The following is a 5,669-nucleotide window of genomic DNA, read 5'->3' as shown; positions in this document are numbered from 1 at the left end:
TTCATGCATTGGAGAAGGAAATGGCAACCCACTCCAGTGTTCTTGCCTGGAGAATCCCAGGGACAGGGGAGCATGGTGGGCTGCCGTCTATGGGGTCGCACAGAGTCGGACATGACTGCAGCGACTTAGCAGCAGCAGCAGCAGCATAGATGGGCAGTGATCTACAGTCTGAAACAGTGGTTGAGATATATTAACATTCATTCAAATATTTACCTTAGAAACCACATTTCAGCACCATTGCAAAAGACTGAAAAGTATAGCTTTCAGAATTCAATATTTTTCTCAAGTGCAGTTAAACTTTAAAGGTTTTTGAGAGAAAACCATTGAAAGAATGGTGGAGTCGCTCTTATCTCACTTGGCTTATATGCTCTCATTGGAGACCAGGAAATGGTCTCTTTGGAGGGTCCTTCATGTGAAGAAAGATGGTGACCTGAATGTGGGGACAATCTTCTTCTACTGCATCTCCAAAGAGCATGTCCCACACCCATTTATGGGCTTATGAAATGCCTTTACTTGGTGGGTATAGTAAATGTATGTTTTTGTCTGCACAGCATCTGTTGTTCCCTTTTCCAAGAATGCCTCAGTCCTCTGCGGAATCTTGTTTCACCCCACTGCTGCAGTCTTGGCACCCTTTCCTTTCCCTGAGCAAGGAGTTGGCCTCAAGCTAGACCAACCAGATGTTCTTTCCCTCGCATTTAAATATTGAGTAGAATGACACAAAAACTTAAGGAGATCAGAGTTCATCTTGAAGGAGGTCCCTGAGGAGAATGTGATTAGATACTGCTGCAAAGATGTTGCTTGACTTGGCTCCTGTCCTTCCCAAGACCTGATTCTTCAGCTTTCCTTCAATTTTATGAGCCGTGAGCTTATTCTTCCCATAAATTCCTTTTGCCTAAGTTAATTAGACTGGTCTCAGTTGCTTGCAATATAACTCATGACACGGCAATTAAAAACCTTGCGATCTATAATTCGAGGTAAAGTTTTCAAACCAAATCCTTCCTGAAAACAGTAACACATTGACCTAAGTTTTCACCAAAATCTAAATGTCTGATAGCAGAGTCTGAACAAGTAGATGAGAGTGAAAGCGCTCTGTGGCTTGACATCAGTTTTACCACTGAGGTAAGAAAGAAAAGGATGGCAGGGACATGACACATTAACTCCACTTTACAAATTTTCCCTGAATTTACACATGAGATAAATACCTTGCTGGAAACTCTCAACATTTTTATTTCATAGTTTCTACTCAGCTCTACCAGCTCCTGAATTTCTGTCTTCGAACTAAACTTTCAGAGTAATTCTTTCCAAAGCAGGGCACAATTACTGGGACACATAAACCTAAGACATCAATTTATGAACATAAGAACTCATGATATTAAATTTAGTTCTCATTTCCTTCTGTGGCCCTCTAGGGGGAAAAAAGAACATCCTGTCCTTTTAATCATTTGGGTTAAATCCTAGTCATTTGTTGACCTCTCCCCTCCCCACATTTAAAAAAAGACCTATAACTCTTTAAGACGCTGAAAAAATGAATAACTTTTGTATTGTAAGCAAATTTTTCTGGAACAAAGTTTCTCACAATCTCATTTTTAGTGACTGTTGGGATTAAGTCACAACAGATAGAATGCTGAACAAAGCCAAGCACATGCTGAGTGTGAACCACACCCAGGGAGGATAAGATAAAATGGGTAACCAACAAGGACATACAAGCACAGGGAACTCTGCTTAATGTTATGTGGCAGCCTGGATGGGAGGGGGGTTTGTGGGAAAACGGATACACGTATATATATGGCTGAGTTCTTCTGCTGTGCTCCTGAAAATATCACACCATTGTTAACTGGTTACACTCCAATATAAAATAAAAAGTTAAAAAAGTTTTTTCAAAGCACATTATAGTTTAACAGGACCAATACAAATGAAATCTAATCACTTGCAGACTATATGCAGTAGAGAGTGTTGCTCAGTCACGTGTGGTGTCCGACTCTTTGAGACACCATGAACTGTAGCCCACCAGGCTCCTCTAGCCATAGGATTGCCCAGGCAGGGATGCTGGAGTAGGTTGCCATTCCCTTCTCCAAGGGATCTTCCTGACCCAGGGATCATACCTGTGTCTCCAGCTTTGCAGACAGATTCTTTACTGTTTGGGCCACCAAGGAAGCCCATATGCAGTATAAGTGGAGCTCAAATGTAAAGAACAGTATTGTTAATTTAAGCATTTTTAATTTTAATACTGGTCGCTGTTTGTGAAAAGCAGCCATGACAATATATGGCTATAAATCTGTACAGAATCTGCATGGCTAATCATTTTCCTCTCAAATGGGAGGAGGTGGATTACCACTTTCATTATTAAAGCATAAAACAGTATTACAAGCATTAGCTGAACACTTACTATATTCCAGGTATGATTCAAAGTGCTTTATAATATAGATATCTCATTTAATCTTTACAACAGCCTCGCGAGATATTATTCTATTATTTTCCTGTTTAGAAACAAGGGAACTGAGAAATTAAGTAATTTGCCTACGATCAAAGAACTGGTAAATGGCAGAGGTTGGGTTTGAAATCCAGGCAATAAAATGACTCCAAAATCTGTTTTCTCAATCCCATCTCTCACCACCTTCCAACACTACTTGGTCAATCAGTGAAACAGCAGCTGGTCTCTCCTGCCTGTACTTGAGGCCCTTCTAGCCCTCATTTTGAATGTTTAAAACTACATTTTGAGAACTACCTGAACAAGGTAACCAAAATAAATAGACTTTCCAGATGCCAATTTGGTTGGATGTTAATAAACTGAATGGTAAGCCTTTCCAAGTGAAAAAGGAGAGTGAAAAAGTTGGTTTATAACTTAACATTCAGAAAACTAAGATCACGGCATCCAGTCCCATTACTTCATGACAAATAGGTGGGGAAACAATGGAAACAGTGACAGACTTTATTTTTTTAGGCTCCAAATTCACTGCAGATGTGACTGCAGCCATGAAATTAAAAGACACTTGCTCTTTGGAAGAAAAGTTATGACCAACCTAGATAGCATCTTAAAAAGCAGAGACATTACTTTGCCAACAAAGTCTGTCTAGTCAAGGCTATGATTTTTCCAGTAGTCATGTATGGATGTGAGAGTTGGACGATAAAGAAAGCTGAGTGTCGAAAAATTGATGCTTTTGAACTGTGGTGTTAGAGAAGACTCTTTTGTGTGTGTGTGTGTGTACACATTTAGTTTTATTGTAACAAAGCAACTTGTACACTTTTAACGTTTAAAACTGAGCATCATCTTTCCTTTCCAGTGAAACAAAAGGAAAAATTTAAAAATAAACAGGAACAAAATTACAATAGAGAATGTCAATTGCAAATAAGATCCTACAGGTTCTGCTGATTCTCCCATGGAGTGGCAGGGCTCAAGTCATCATTAGGAGAGAATTTTATTTTAAAAGTGTCATCTTAAACTGCAAGGATGTCCGTTAAACATCACAATTAATCATGCCAAAGGAGAAGCCATGTTGTCAAAATGCCCACTTAACCCACCCAACCTCTCAAACCCACCCTTTGCTTACCTTCTATAACCCCATTTTTTTAAGGTTTTTTTTTTTCTTTTTTTAAACAAGAGAAAGTAGACAGATACATGTTGGTAAATGTTAACTGTCCATATTCACATAGAAACACAGTGTAATCTCTGAGCCCAATATACAGAGAAAGGAGGAAAAAAGCTAGAATTCTATGCACTACTACACAGGGGCCTAGCACCCTCCAGCTTCCAGCAGAGCTAAGGGAGCAGAAGGTTTTTCTTTTTTTCCCACAGAGCATGGTGGTGTTGATTCCATAGTTTTCGTTGAGACAGGAAGGGATAAAAATGAATTTGAAACAGAAAGGGGTAGAGATTCTTTTCCCACTGGATTCTGCTCAAGATATTTCCCCCCTCCCCAAATAGGTTGTGAACCATGGTATAAAGGAGAAAAGAGACCTCAAAAACAGGGCGACTGAGCACAAGAGGAGGAAAAAAAAAAAAGACTGCAACTTGCTCCCAGGAACTGGAGAAAATTAAAAAAGGTTGGAATCCATCAGTGTTCCATTAGTCATCTTCTCCTTCATCTTCCTCTCCTTCCTCCCCCTCATCATCATCTTCATCTTCTTCACCTTCATCCTCATCCCCTTCTTCATCAATATCTTCCAATCCTTCCTCCTCTTCATCATCGTCGTCATCCTCTTCTCCTTCCCCTTCCTCATCATCCATGTCAGGAACCAAGTAGTACTGTAACGGATTTGGCCAAATATCATCTTTGATGACCTCTCCTAATTCATCTGCACCTGCATCAGAATGATCAGTAAACCAGGTGAAGAAGCTTTCTGGTTCCTCATGCTGTCTCTTCCTGCTGGCTTTATTCTGTGTTTGACTTGATCGTTTCATCAAATCCTTTCCAGATTTCCATTTGATTTCAGTGGACTTTGAAGATGGGTCACCACTCTCATTCAGATGAAATTCTTTGGAGAGAATTTTATTTTCGAAGTAAGGGTTTTCATCAAAATAAAAATCTATTCTGTAACCTGATTTAATGTCTTCAAATTCTGTTACTTCAACTCTTGTCAAATAATGCAGCGCCTCTTCATCCTCCTCCCCAAGCAGTGCAGACACTTGTGGATGGTTAACAAATGTTGTTACCCAAAAATTGGGGATTTTGGCGATTAATTCTCTTCTGAAAAATTGGCAACCTCTTCTGAAAAAATGGTTGGCGGAGTTTGTTATATTTCTGTTCTACTTTCAAAATCTCCTCACTGGCTTGTTCATTAAGTCTGTCTATTTCATTTTGTACTTCATCAATATGTTCAGTTGCTTCTTGCTGTTCTTTTTCTTCCTTCGGCAAATTTGAAGAAGCACATGCCTCGTCTGACCTGGAGGCAGGAGTCGGCTTGGCTTTCTTCAGTTTCTTCACTTGGGATGGAAGAGAAGACTGGTGTTTGGGGGCCATGCTGGGGAAAAAAGCCAAGAACCCTCCCAGGAGAAGAAAGAGGAACTGCGAGCTCAGAGATCTCTGGAGAAGGCTCTTGAGAGTCCCTTGGACTGCAAGGAGATCCAACCAGTCCATCCTAAAGGAGATCAGTCCTGAATATTCATGGGAAGGACTGATGCTGATGCTGAAACTCCAATACTTTGGCCACCTGATGCGAAGATCTGACTCCCTGGAAAAGACCCTGATGCTGGGAAAGATTGAAGGCAGGAGGAGAAGGGGACGACAGAGAATGAGATGGTTGGATGGCATCACTGACTTGATGGACATAAGTTTGAGCAAGCTCTGGGAGTTGGTGGTAGACAGGGAAGCCTGGCTTGCTGCAGTCCATGGGGTCGCAAAGAGTCAGACACCACTGAATGACTGAACTGAACTGAAGCCTTTCCAGCGGCCTGGACAGAAATTAACTCAGATTTTACATTAAGTAAAATAGTATAAATTTAAAGCTCTAAACCAAGTCAAGTCTCCAATGCATGAGCAAGGTCTTCGGTTTTTAAATTCCCTCGAGGGGTTTCTAAGTTGTTAGAGCCGATTTGGGATGGGGGAATGGGTGGTGAGCTCTCACAGAAAGGGGTCCTTTCTCTGATGTGTGGATTTTACTTTTTTACCAGAGAGATAATTGAGAGACCAGACTGGGGCTTGCATCTCTGGGCAGCCTGGGTACAGAGTAAG

The 5,669-nt window shown here is 40.8% G+C and overlaps 1 pseudogene across 1 annotated transcript; it reads right to left on the bottom strand.

Moving 5' to 3' along the window:
- Nucleotides 1-3,199: 3,199 nt before the first annotated feature.
- On the bottom strand, nt 3,200-4,958 carry LOC122708608 (annotated as a pseudogene). Its single transcript, XR_006345230.1, has one exon. The product of XR_006345230.1 is annotated as a protein SET-like (transcript).
- Nucleotides 4,959-5,669: the final 711 nt, after the last annotated feature.

The sequence above is a fragment of the Cervus elaphus genome, chromosome 15 (genome assembly GCF_910594005.1).
Source record: "Cervus elaphus chromosome 15, mCerEla1.1, whole genome shotgun sequence".
Classification (NCBI taxonomy): domain Eukaryota; kingdom Metazoa; phylum Chordata; class Mammalia; order Artiodactyla; family Cervidae; genus Cervus; species Cervus elaphus.
The sequence above is the reverse complement of the archived record's forward strand: the minus strand, read 5'-3'. Positions and strand labels throughout refer to the sequence as shown.